At 40.6% G+C, this 14444-nt stretch overlaps 1 protein-coding gene across 1 annotated transcript in view; it reads left to right on the forward strand.

Moving 5' to 3' along the window:
* SLC16A10 (solute carrier family 16 member 10) overlaps positions 1 to 14444 on the forward strand; it is a 164637-nt gene that overhangs the window by 111569 nt on the left and 38624 nt on the right. The gene's annotated exons all lie outside the window — the stretch shown is intronic.

The raw sequence follows: 14444 nt of genomic DNA on the forward strand, positions 1-14444 counted from the left end.
CTACGGTTTTATAGGAAATTAGGATTTCAAGTTCTCAAGCAGTTTATATTGTTTATTTCTATTTCAAAGGCAAAATTCAGCTTTGTTATACTGAAATAAGAATAATTAGTGTCTAGGCTGAGGTTGGTGCCTCACGCCTGTAATCCCACCACTTTGGGAAGCTGATGCAGGAGTTCAAGACCAGCGTGGGCAACTTAGGGAGACTTCATCCCTACCTGGGGAAGGAAAAAAAAAAAAAAGGAAGAAGCAGTGTCTAAGTATCTGCCCTGGCAACGTTTGTTCAAAAGTGTTCATTATGTTTCTTCCTTTTTTCTTACATTTGTGGCTGAAAATGTATTTACAGTTCACCGTAAATGATAAACAAAAATGGCATTGGCACACATATTTGTATGTTTGTGAACTTGGATTTTTTTCTAGCTTACAGTCTACTTTTGGAGATTAGTACAATTTTTCTTCAGTTAAGAAATAAGTATAAATATAACTGATTTATGGACTATCAGGCTGCATCCCGATCTGATAGTCCATTTTCATACTGTTAGGAAAATATAGCTGAACCACCTTAAGCTAAGTTTCCTGGAATATAGATCTGTTGTGACAGGATTAACTTTACCAACCAACCTCTTTCATAGCTTCTGTAGTCAAGAGAACATTTATTGTGTCCTTTCTCAAAAAGATGATTAGAAATTCTTTTTCTTTTTTTCTTTTTTCCAGACAGGATCTTGTTAAGTTGCTCAGGCTGGCTTCAAGCAACCCTCCTGCCTCAGCTAGGATTACAGGTGCAAGCCGCCACACCCAGCTTTAAAAAAAAATTCTCTTTGGTACTACCACGTGAACACACCCAGAGAAATCCTAACTCAGCTTTGCTAATACTAGACATTTACCAAAGGAAAAGTGGTAGATGACTGTCTAGTTATTTTTGGTTATAAATTTATAATTTGTAAATTAATTTCACATATATTACTTCATTTGACTTCACAATAAGCCAGTAAAGCAGATAAAATAAATATTAGCTCCAATTTTACAGACTGAAAAACAGATCTATTGTTAATAGAGACGTTAAGTGATTTTCCAAGAATTACATGTCAGTAAACAGCAGAGCAGGAGTTAGTTCTCTTCCACTGTGCTTATCTGGTAGCAAAATCAGTCTACAGTCTTAATAGCATATTGGGCCACTCACTTCCCTGGATATATTACCAAATGTGTCCATCTTATTAGGGGAAAAATGAGTATGCCTAAGGAAATTTAATAAACATGTTATTTCTTCAGGTAAATCAAATTTCATAGTGGAAGGTGAGTTAGACAATGTTGTAGATACTTTTGTCATCAGGAGATGGCAAATCAGATGGTGCACAGAACAATAAAGTCTCTGTTAATTCTGTTAATAAACCAAGCCTTTTTTCCGCTTTCCCTTCTTCCAGGCATGTTTTCTTACAAAATATGTTGACATTGTTCATTTGAGATTTTCTCTTTCTCAACCCGTTATGGCACCGAATGCAGCATGGCAGAGGAAAGATCAGATAGCTAAATGCCATACAGGTGTTTAAATCTCCTCTTTAGTGATGTACTGAGTTTGTCACTTTGTTGTAATTTAAGCTTTGAATTATGGTTACTTAACCAGGAATGGGATACTAGTTTCTTCCTTATACAGGGAAAAGGTGTCTCATATCCTTCAAAAGACTAGTAAAGTAGATGATGTTCAATTCCTACTAAACCCTTTATTGACTGTTGAGGGGACACATACATGAGACGTAAAAATTTGCTCTGAAGGAGCATTAACCTAGTACATGTAATTAAAAATGGCTACAGTTTATAAAGCACTTTTATAAACATTCTCTCATTTAATATTCACAACAATGCAGTACCTGTGGTGTATCCTCTTTATTTCATGGATGGGAAGACTAAGGCCCAGAAAGATTAAATAACTTGCTCAGCCAGGCACAGTGGCTCACGCCTATAATCTCACCACTTTGGGAGAATGAGGTGGAAGGATCACTTGAGCCCAGCAGTTCAAGACCAGCTTGAGCAACATAGTGAGATTCCATCTCTACAAAAAGTAATTTAAAAAAATTATCTGGGCATCGTGGTGCATGCCTGTGGTCCCAGCTACTTGGGAGGCTGAGGTGGAAGGATCGCATGAGCCCAGGAGGTCAAGGCTGCAGTGGCCGTGATGGTGTGACTGCACTTCAGCCTGGGTGACTAAGACCCTATCTCTAAAAAAAATTATAAAGTATTCTAAAGGAAGAACAGATTGAACAATTTTTAATTTATTTGTCTCCTCCTCCTAGTGGCAGGCTTTTAAATATGGAAGGTGAAGAAATAAAGAGCCACGTGTGGTGGTACACACCTGTAGTCCTAACTACTCAGGAGGCTGAGGCAGGAGGATCGCTGGAGCCCAGGAGTTCAAGCCTGTGGTGTCCTATGATTGTGCCACTGCACGCCAGCCTGGGTAACAGAGCAAGACTCTGTCTCTAAAAAACAAATAATAAATAAAGAAGTAACTTGCTCAAGGTCACAGAGATAGTGACTGATAATTATTAGTGTAGTACTTTTATGTAAGGGGTAGTATTGTATAGTGGTTTAAAAGTGAAGGTTCTGGGCCTGGTGCGGTGGCTCACCCCTGTAATCCCAGCACTTTGGGAGGCCAAGGCAGGTGGATCACCAGAGGTCAGGAATTCGTGACCAGCCTGGCCAACATGGTGAAACCCTATCTCTACTAAAAATAGAAAAATTAGCTGGATGTGATTGCTTGCACCTGTAATCTCAGCTACTCAGGAGGCTGAGGCAGGAGAATCGCTTGAACTTGGGAGGCGGAGGTTGCAGTGAGCTGAGACCATGCCATTGCACTCCAGCCTGGGTGACAAGAGTGAAACTCTATCTCAAAAAAAAAAAAAAAAAAGTGAAGGTTCTGAAGTAAAACAGATCTGGGTTTAAATTCAGGTTTTGTTTCTTACTAGTTGCATAACCTTGGGCATCCTCTGTAAGCATCAGTTTCCTCATCTATGGAGATAAACCCAATTTTGCAGAGTTGTGAGGATTAGATAAAATGTATGTGAAACATCTACCTCAGTTCTGGCATAAAAATGGGAGTTATTTTAATGTAAGGCAATGTGATTGCCAACTTGAGATAGAAGTAAATTTTAAAAGGAGAAAGATAATACCCATTTGGAAAAGTGGTTTTAAAAAGTTTCATAGCATTGGAGTTGGGCCTTGAGCATGAGATTTTATGTACAAATCTGATCTTTGATCAACTAGGGAACTAACTTACCAGTTTAGGTCTTTGAAGATTCAGAAGTATAACGGAGTGCTCTCATTGCTATGTTAAAAATTCTAAGATCTTATTAGATTGTAGATGATGATTTGAGAGAGAATATGTATGCTTGCTTTCAAAGTGAGGTTGGAGGTTTGATCTTGTTGTAGTTGACTTTTCAAAAAGAAGAATTAGATTGCCTCCTGGAAGCTAATTCACCTCTCTTTTAGGCCTTCGTACTTAAAATCTTTTTTAGAAGGATACAAATCTTATAGATCAATTTAGATGAGGCCTAACTTTCTAAAAATGATTCCTAGTAGCAGCTGCGTCAGTTTTTATGAATTGCCCCTTTTGCCTGAGGGTTGTTTTGTTTTGTTTTTGTTTTCGTTTTTTTTTTTGAGACGGAGTCTTGCTCTGTCTCCCAGGCTGGAGTGCAGTGGCACAATCTCGGCTCACTGCAACCTCCACTTCCCGGATTCAAGTGATTCTCCTGCCTCAGCCTCCCTAGTAGCTGGGATTACAGGCGCCTGCCACCACACCCAACTTAATTTTTTGTATTTTTAGTAGAGACAGGGTTTTGCCACGTTGGCCAGGCTGGTCCCAAACTCCTGACCTCAGGTGATCCACCCACCTCGGCCTCCCAAAGTGCTGGGATTACGGGTGTGAGCCACCACGCCTGGCCTCTGGGTTTCTTTTTTTTTCTTTTTTTTTAACGGCTCCTCTGACTCCGGTTTTTCTCATTTAGCTTTAAGAAGCGTAAACTCTCTTGGTTTTCTGCCTACCTCCACATCACTCCTCCTTAGTTTCTTTGCTGACTTCTTTTTCCCACTGACCCCTGAATATCAGCATGTCCTAGGGCTTGTCCCCTGATCTTTTTCTCCATGTGTTCTACTGGTGGTTTCATCCTGTCTCCTAAGTTCATACATCATGTATATGTCAGTGACTTCAAATTTATAATTCTAGTCCAGACCTTTTCCCTGAATCCTCCACCAGAGCTGTATATCCAGCTGCTTACTTAATATCTCCACTTGGGTAACTGCTAGATGTTTCAGACTTACCCTGTCTAACCCTAAGGTCTTGATCTTACCCCCTAAAACTTACTCTGCCCCCAGCCATCCTCATCTCAGGAGTTGGCAATTCCACTCTTTTAGTTGATCAGACTCAAAACTTTGGAGTCATCCTTGGCTCTTCTTTCTTGCACACCATAGTCCTGATCCATTCAAGAAATCCTGGTGGCTTTTCTTTCAAAATATATCCAGGATCTGACCACCTCTCACCATCCTCACTACTCATACCTTAGCCCAGGCTACTACGTACCCCTAGCCTGGATCACTGCCAGAGCCTCCTAACTGGTCTCCCTGTTCCTTCTCTGCCCCGTGTAGTTTGTTCTCTATAAAGAAGCCACAGGCATTCTTTCTAAACATAAGTCACTCTGCTCAGAATCCTTCAATGGCTTCCCATTTCTCTAAGAGTAAAAACCAATATCCTTACAGTGGCCTACAAGGTCCTTCACAATCTGGCCCCCACGACCTCTCCAAGCTTCCATCCCTGTCCCCTTGCCCACTCTGCTTCTGCCATTCGCCTTTTAATGGGGCTCACTCTGACTACCTGCTTGAAACTTCCTGTGTCCCTTTTCCCCTGAGTATTCCCAAACCCCTCCTATTACTCCTTTTCTTTTTTTGTAGCACTTAATACTTTCTAACATTATCTATTTTACTTCTTTATTGTAGTCATTGCTTACTATCCGTATATTTACACATCTGCTAGAATGTAAACACCACAAGGGTAAGGATCTATTTCATTCAGTGGTAGATCCCAAGCATCTAGCACAGTGCCTAGCACACACTGAGTGCTCAAATATTTGTTGAATGACTAATTATATTCTGGGTCAGTCTAAAGTGACACTGTATAAGTAATGTTCATTTTTTCACCATTTGGATGTTTAAAATTCTCTACTTTGATGCTATAATGATTTTTCACATTCTGTACTTGCAGGACATGGTGTTATTCATATTTATTCAATACTTATTCAACAAATAAGCTCAAACTAAGGAAACCTCAGAATAATTCAGTAACCAGTAATGCTGTCCGTTGATGCAGGAGAGAGTTGGTGTGTTTTGCTATGATACACTTATGCCTTTGCTGAAATTTTAAGATAAATAGAAGAAATTTCTGGTCCCTCAAGCAACTGTGTCTTCAGTACCCACTGAAAAATCTCAAAGATTCTGGAGTGGTGTGTGTAAGAATAGGATGCAGGATGCAGAACCATAACCAGGTCTCAGGTCTGCATAGCTTTGATCGAGCATTGAGCATAGGGCCTCGTGAGATAACTGATAAATGCCAAATATGACAATGATAAATGACAAATATGACAATGATAAATGCCGAAGAATGACAGTGACAATGATAATGAAGTTACCAAAAATGATGGTAAGTTTTCTCATTGGCATGAAATGCTCTATCTTCAATCTGAAGCTAATGATTTAGTTTCAATTACTCTCATCTCTCTCCCCTGCTACTCAAATTGAAAATCAGCTACTTAGTACCTGTGTTCTTTGACTCTAGACCATATCATTGGGTCAAATTTCAGTTTTTAAATTTTAGATCCACATGGTTCTCTGTCAAGAAGATGACTGACTTATATTGAAATCTGTAAAATATGTATTCATTAGCCTGTTTTTTAAAAACTCCCTTATAAGTGGGTTGACTTTGTGGCAGATAGTAATTGACTGTTCTCAAAAGAAACTTTGACCTGGTAGGAAGATCCCATTTACCTGATGCTATGATTCAAGACAGACAGATCATTTGCTTGCTAGCAGGGCAATTAGGTGAACTTCAAGTCCACTAGTAACTGGAAATGAATTTTTTTTTTTTTTTTTTTGAGACTGAGTCTCATTCTGTTGCCCAGGCTGGAGTGCAGTGGCACGCTGTCTTCTCACTGCAACCTCTGCCTCCTGTGTTCAAGCGATTCTTCTGCCTCAGTCTCCCGAGTAGCTGGGATTACAGGTACCTGCCACCACACCTGGCTAATTTTTGTATTTTTGGTAGAGATGGGGTTTCACCATGTTGGCCAGGTTGGTCTCAAACTGCTGACTTCAGGTGATCTGTCTGCCTCGGCCTCCCAAAGTGCTGGATTATAGGCATTAACCACCACCCCTAGCCATGAATTGTATTTTTAAACCAGAAATGAAAATTTGAGGCTAATAAGTCAGTACAGGGAGCATGTAAACCTCAAAAGGTATTTTTTAGCTTTGAGTAGTGCCAGATGCTGCCAAGGGTCAATCAACACTGGAATGTAGCTGTTGGACCTTGCTAGGCAGAGCACCTCCATTTACACTGTGGTCAGAGCAGCAGTACTGCTCCAAGCCAGAGCTAAGGGCACTGAGCCACACAAATAGGAACAGCATACAAGCCTTCTTCTCTCTGTGGCTTCCTCAGAGGGAGATTCATGTAACATTTGCCAAGAATTGATTATGTGTCAAGCACTTCCCCAAAATCTCACAGAACCACCACAAGGATGAGTGTAATAAATAACATATACTTTGAGCCAAGGAAACAATTCTGCAAAGCTGGGCTTGTTCAAAGTCATTCGCATTATGCTTAAATCTGGGATTTGAACACAGGTTTCAGACAAACATGTCTGAAATATACTCTTTTTATGAAGGAGTTTGCATTCCTTCATTGCTAATCCAGAGATAGGAGTGCTGCTATTTTCAGCCATACTGGGCCTACACCAAAGATTGCTTTGCACGTTTCCCTTCTGTTCTCTCAGAACTAAGAACAGAGGCCATGTTGAGCTGTTCCAGCACTCAGAGCATGCTTCACAGCTAGGGAGAAAACTCTGGAGGGAACCAGCTTTTGTTCTGATATAATTAATGGGAATGAGAAAATATCTATACCCGTATTTTCAGCCCCACCTTCTCTTTTGATCTCTAGTACATCGTGAATATGAGAAAACTGAGGCCATGCAAAGTTACTTTTCACAACCTGTGACAAGCAGAACATGGACCATACATAGCTTTGTGTTCAATTTTGCTTTCTACAGTAAACATTAAGCATAGCAGAAGAACAAAAATGGACATGTACAAATTTATAGCAAGATCTATCCTGTATTTGATTAACATAAATACTATTGTAGGAAAATGGAAAAAGGTAAACTGCTTGAAATTTAGTCACATATAAATGCTCCGAGGCCACTGGTGGATCATTAGTCTCCTGAGAGAGCTCTAAAGAATTAGTGTGTTGGAAAACTGTTCCCTCTTGTTAATGTGTAAATTTCACCAGTGGGTTTTTTTTTTTAAGACAAGGTCTCACTCTCTTGTCCAGGCTGGAATGCAGGGGTGTAATCACACCTCACTGTAGCTTCGACCTCCTGGGCTCAAGCAATCCTCCCACCTCAGCCTCCCAAGTAGCTAGGACCACAGGTGCACAGCACCACACATGGCTAATTTTTAAATTTTTTATAGAGACAGGGTTCTCACCACATTGCCCAGGCTGGTCTCAAACTTCTGTGCTCAAACAGTCTTCCTGCCTTGGCTCCCTGCCAAAGCACTGGGATTACAGGTGCAAGCCACTGCATCTGGCCTTCACTAGGTTTTTCATTTTATTTTGCATGTGTCTCAGGTTTTATTTGACAAAATGCAGTATACTTTGAATCATCTCAAATTTCATTTCCAATATGGACATTGGCATGTCTCAAATCCTTGGATTATTAATCAAATTAAAGTTTGTTCAAGTTTGAGGAACCTAAATTAGCCAATTAGATAAGGGTCCTTCCATGTTTTTATATCAACTAGAAAATAAATTGTTTTGATATGGGATGAATAGAAATAGAAATCTTAATTTGAAGAATCTTCCCCTTGTGAGGCTATACTAAATGGCTTTTGCCTGACATTTACAAGGTGGCTTTGGGTTGTGGAGAGAGTTGTCTGATCCATTGAGAGTACATTTCTTACCTTCAATGTTTAGAGCATCCTTTGGGAGAAGCCCTTGCAATCACTAACTCTAAGGATCATAGAGCATAAGGGTAAGCAGACCTTCTTATGTATTCATGCTATCAAGAAGGGTCTTCAGCACCCAAACAAAGTTCTAGGGGCTGTGCATTGCTGATGTGTTAACCCTCAGCTGCCCATGTAGCGCCTGTTTCCCCCTATGCTTTCCCCCCTTTCTATCCCTATCATTATATCTCTGGCTCTTTTGCCCCTCTCCCCTTGGGCAGCTTACTTGTAATTAGAAAGTTTATATTCCCTCATAATAGATTGTAAAAGTGCTCATTTAAAGGGCAATGCACACCAAGTTGGAGGTGTATAATTGCAAACATGGAATCCCTATATCTCTGTTATGCAATCCCTATATCTCTGTATCCATGTTAAATTGAATTGATGCTTTTTTGAAGTAAAATTGTAAGAACAATGGCAACATCTAGTCTTCAGAGCATAGTTTAAGATTTTTGCCCAGTCCTCCAACCCATGCAATGGCGTGCTTTGAAAACCACAGGTTTCTTTTAGACAAATATAACATTTATTTCCCGCATTTCTTTTTTATTTAACATTTTAGTTAACATTTTTATTAACATTTTAGTCTATAAGATGCTTCCACATTATCTCTCATTGGAGTCTCAGGACCACCATGTGAAATGGGCAATATCAGGGCTTCTATCTAGCAAGAAAAGAACCAGATTTGGGGTGGTGAAACAACTTGCTCAGGGTTGCAAGGATGGTACGTGGTGCAGCCAGGGCTTGAGCTTGGGTCTTCTTAAAAGTGTGGCTTTTAAATAAAATACTTAAGTGCCTGCCAAAAAAGTATAACAGTAACTTAGGACCTGAAAGGCATTGTACAGGTCAGGTAGTTGCACTCCTCCCCCTGCTACCCAAAAAAAGAAAGGTAAAGGAACTAAGGCATGGAATGGTTAAGTTACTTGCCAAAAGCGACAGTTATAAAAGTAGCAGAACTGGGTGTAACACCCAAGAACATCCATGGAAAATAAATGGAAGCTTATTACAGCCTAGCCTATAAATATGTACATAGAAACAGAATGTGTATGTAGAAACAAAATTATTAGAGGAGTGAAATTAGTTTCTCTCCTAACCGTGGTCAACTCATAGGGTTCATTTCCCAATCAGGAGGTTGCTTTGCCATTTTGACATGATCCATTTTCTCAGAGTTGCCAAGAGCAATTGCAACTGGCTTTGTTGTCTTTCTTTCATGGATCTATTTGGAGCTCAGGGACAAGGTTGTTTTGCGGCAGATTGTCCCTGACAATGCAAGGCTCACAGTAGTATCCTTATAAATCAAAGTTCACTGTACACTGGGCCAGGAATGGGCTGCTGAAGGTGACCTCTCCTTCATGTTGGTTGGTTTATCTCTGTTGGTTGGTTGTGTTTATCTCTGTTCACTATAAGGTTCTGACAGAAGCGAAGTCTTGTCCCCAGCCTGGTGGATGATGGTTACAGAGTGCTGGAAACTTTTTTATTGATTTAAAATGGAGTTATGTAACTGAAGAGTTGCCCTATCTCAGTCTTCTTAGCACTGCAACCAATTAAAATAGAAAGACTTAAAATGTTAATTTTTTTTGGCCTAGAGTCTTAAATACTAGGGTTGAAAAGTTTCATTTACTTTCTCTCTCCCTCTCTCCCTCCCTTCCTCCCTTCCTTCTTTCTTCCCTCCCTCCCTTCTTTCCTTTTTCCTTTTTCTTAACTATGCAGAATGCTTTGCTACTTTGTAAAATAAAGAGTAATCACATTGCTTTTTCATCAAAATTTTCAAATTTAAGTAATTTTGTTTTTCTATTTTTCATTCAAAAATAGAGTTATAACATTTCCTTGACACAAGGATGTATATATATATTTAGAGACAGGGTCTTGCTATGTTGCTTAGACTGGCCTTGAACTCCTGGTGTCAAGTGATCCTCCTGTCTCAGCCTCTCCAAGTGCTGGGATCACAGACATGAGCCACTGTACTCAGCCTTTATTAATCTACATATGATAATTTACCCACTGAGATTCATGTGTGCTGATTAAATTTACTCTCAATCCCTATATGTATTTCTTGTATTTTTGTTGTTGTTATGTGGCCTGGAAATGTTTCCTTTATTCATTCATTCATTCCCTTCGCAATTAACTTCCAAAAAGGCTATGAAGATATTTATGCACATATACATTTTCTGATTCAACTCTCATGGTAACCTTTTATAAGGAAAGCAGTACTAATAGTGGTTCTCCTACTAATAGATAAGAACATTGAGGCTCAGAGAGGTTTAAAAGGTTTGCCTAAGGTTGCACAGTTAAGTAACAGAGTTGCCATTAGGATAGATTTCCAATTTATCCTAATGGCAACCTTAATTAATGTTGTTTGACTTGCTCTAATTATAAATCAGTTCAACAGATTCAAGCATTCATTTGAGTATCTGTTGTATGCCATAGACATTCTAGATGTGGGGATACAATGCTAAGAACAGATGCTTTCTCACACACAGCTCAATAAACAAGTAAGTTCATAAAGAAACAAAGTAGTTTTCAAATAATGATATTTTCTTCAAAGGAAACAAATTGAGATGGAAAGTGATGGTAAGAGATGGTAAGAGACAACTTTGGCCAGTCAGGGACAACCTCATTGAAAAGCTGATAGTAAGTACATCCTTTGGGTAAAGGGTAGTATAAGGTACTTTGAAGGTACAAAAATAAGACAGCTTTCTATTGCCCTTGGGAGGCCTATAACAGAATTTCTCAAGTCTCTAAGGCCAATCAAGAGTTGGATTTTTTTATCCAACTTATTTTTAATTGATGTATTATTAAAAATCTGCATGTCAAAAATGAAAATGTCTTGCATACTTTGCTGTAGGACCCAATCATTGTTTTTTCTTCATATACTGCATTGGTCTGTTTTCACACTGCTAATAAAGACTTACCCGAGACTGGGTAATTTATGAAGAAAAAGAGGTTTAATGGACTCACAGTTCCACATGGCTGGGGAGGCTTCACAGTCATGGTGGAAGATGGAGGAGGAGCAAAGGCATGTCTTACATGGTGGCAGGCAAGGGAGTATGTGCAGAGGAACTGCCCTTTATAAAACCATCAGATCACATGAGACTTATTCACTGTCATGTGAATAGCACAAGAAAAACTTGCCCCCATGATTTAATTACCTCCCACCAGCTTGCTCCCACGACATGTGGGGATTATGGGAGCTACAATTCAAGATGAAATTTGGGTAGGGAACACAGCCAAACCATATCATTCTGCCCCTGGCTCCTCCCAAATCTCATGTCCTCACATTTCAAAACCAATTATGCCTTCCCAATAGTCCCTGAGAGTCTTAACTCATTTCAGCATTAACTCAAAAGTCCACAGTCCAGAGTCTCATCTGAGACAAGGCAAGTCCCCTCTGCCTATGAATCTGTGAAATCGAAAACAAGTTAGTTACTTCCTAGATACAATAGGGGTACATGCATTGGGTAAATACACCCATTCCAAATGGGAGAAATTGGCCAAAACAAAGGGGCTACAGGCCCCATGCAAGTCTGAAATCCAATAGAGCAGTCATTAAACCTTAAAGTTCCAAAACGATCTTCTTTGATTCTATGTCTCATATTCAGGGCACATTGATGCAAGAGGTGTTCTCCCATGGCCTTGGGAAGCTCTGCCCCTGTGGCTTTGCAGGGTACAGGCCCCCTTCTGGCTGCTTTCATGGGCTGGCATTGAGTGTCTGCAGCTTTTCCAGATGCACAGTGTAGGCTGTCAGTGGATCTACCATTCTGGGGTCTGGAGGATGGTAGCCCTCTTCTCATAGCTCCACTAGGCAGTGCCCCACTCTGTGTAGGGGCTCCAATCCCACATTTCCCTTCCACACTGCCTTAGCAGAGGTTCTTCATGAGGGCCCCGCCCCTGCAGCAAACTTCTGCCTGGACATCCAGGCATTTCCATACATCCTCTGAAATCTAGGTGGAGGTTCCCAAACCTCAATTCTTGATTTCTGTGCACCCACAGACTCAACACCATGTGGAAGCTGCCAAGGCTTGGGGCTTGCACCCTCTGAAGCCATGGCCTGAGCTGTACCTTAGCCCCTTTTAGCCATGGCTGGTGCAGCTAGGATACAGTACACTAAGTCCCTAAGCTGCACACAGCAGGAGGGTCACACAGCAGGGGGGCTCTGGGCCTGGCCCATGAAACTATTTTTTCCTTCTAGGCCTCCAGGCCTGTGATGGGAAGGGCTATGTTGAAGGTCTCTGACATGCCTTGGGGACATTTTCACCATTGTCTTGGCAATTAACATTGAGCTTCTTGTCACTTGTGCAAATTCTGCAAATTTCTGCAGCTGGCTTGAACTTCTCCCCAGAAAATGGGTTTTTCTTTTTCTTCTTCTTTTTTTATTATTATACTTCAAGTTATGGCATACATGTGCAGAACGTGCAGGTTTGTTACATAGGTATACATGTGCCATGGTGGTTTGCTGTACCAATCAACCTGTCATCTACATTAGGTATTTCTCCTAATGCTATCCCTCCTGTAGCCCCCCACTCCCCTGACCAGCCCTGGAGTGTGATGTTCCCCTCCCTGTGTCCATGTGTTCTGATTGTTCAACTCCCACTTATGAGTGAGAGCATGTGGTGTTTGGTTTTCTGTTCCTGTTTTAGTTTCCTGAGAATGATGGTTTCCAGCTTCATCCATGTCCCTGCAAAGGACATGAACTCATCCTTTTTTATGGCTGCATCGTATTCCATGGTGTATATGTGCCACTTTTTCTTTATCCCGTCTATCATTGATGGGCATTTGGGTTGGTTCCAAGTCTTTGCTATTGTGAATAGTGCTGCAATAAACATATGTGTGCATGTGTCTTTATATTAGAATGACTTATAATCCTTTGGATATATACACAGTAATGGGATTGCTGGGTCAAATGGTATTTCTGGTTCTAGTTCTCTGAGGAATTGCCACACTGTCTTCCACAATGGTTGAAGTAATTTACACTCCCAACAGTGTAAAAGCGTTTTTATTTCTCCACATCCTCTCCAGCGTCTGTTGTTTCCTGACATTTTAATGATTGCCATTCTAACTGGCATGAGATGGTATCTCACTGTGGTTTTGATTTGCATTTCTCCAATGACCAGTGACGATGATCTTTTTTTTATATATATGTTCATTGGCTGCATGAATGTCTTCTTTTGAAAAGTGTTCATATCCTTCACCTACTTTTTGATGGGGCTGTTTGTTTTTTTCTTGTAAATTTGTTTAAGTTCCTTGTAGATTCTGGATATTAGCCCTTTGTCAGATGGATAGACTGCAAAAATTTTCTCCCATTCTGTAGGTTGCCTGTTCACTCTGCTGGTAGTTCCTTTGGCTGTGCAGAAGCGCTTTAGTTTAATTAGATCTGATTTGTCAATTTTGGCTTTTGTTGCCATTGCTTTTGGTGTTTTAGTCATGAAGCCTTTGCCCATGCCTATGTCCTGAATGGTATTGCCTAGGTTTTCTTCTAAGGTTTTTATGGTTCTGTTGCATCGTCAGGCTGCAAATTTTCCAAACTTTTATGCTCTGCTTCCTCTTGAACCCTTTGCTGCTTAGAAATTTTTTCCACCAGGTACCCCAAATCATCCTCTCAAGTTCAAAGTTCCACAGATCTCTAGGGCAGGGACAAAATGCCACCAGTCTCTTTGTATAGCAAGTGTGACCTTTACTCCAGTTCCCAACAAATTTCTCATCTCCATCTGAGACCACCTCAGAAGACATTCAACAGGTCTCTAGGAAGTTCCAAACTTTCCTACATCTCCCTTTCTTCTGAGCCCTCCAAGTCTCTAGGAAGTTTCAAACTTTCCCACATTTTCCTATCTTCTTCTGAGCCCTCCAGACTGTTCCAACCTCTGCCTGTTACCTAGTTCCAAAGTTGCTTCCACATTTTTGGGTATCTTTACAGCAGCACCCCACTACCCAGTACCAATTTACTGTATTAGTCTGTTCTCATGCTGCTAATAAAGACATACCCGAGACTGGGTAATTTATAAAGAAAAGAGGTTTAATGGACTCACAGTTCCATATGGCTGGGGAGGCCTCACAATCATGGTGGAAGGTGGAGGAGGAGCAAAACCATGTCTTACATGGCAGGAGGCAAGAGTGTGCATGCAGAGGAACTGCCCTTTATGAAACCATCAGATCTCATGAGACTTATTCACTATCATGAGAACAGCACAGGAAAAACCCACCCCCAT

The sequence above is a fragment of the Hylobates moloch genome, unplaced genomic scaffold, assembly GCF_009828535.3.
Source record: "Hylobates moloch isolate HMO894 unplaced genomic scaffold, HMol_V3 SCAFFOLD_2, whole genome shotgun sequence".
Lineage (NCBI taxonomy): Eukaryota > Metazoa > Chordata > Mammalia > Primates > Hylobatidae > Hylobates > Hylobates moloch.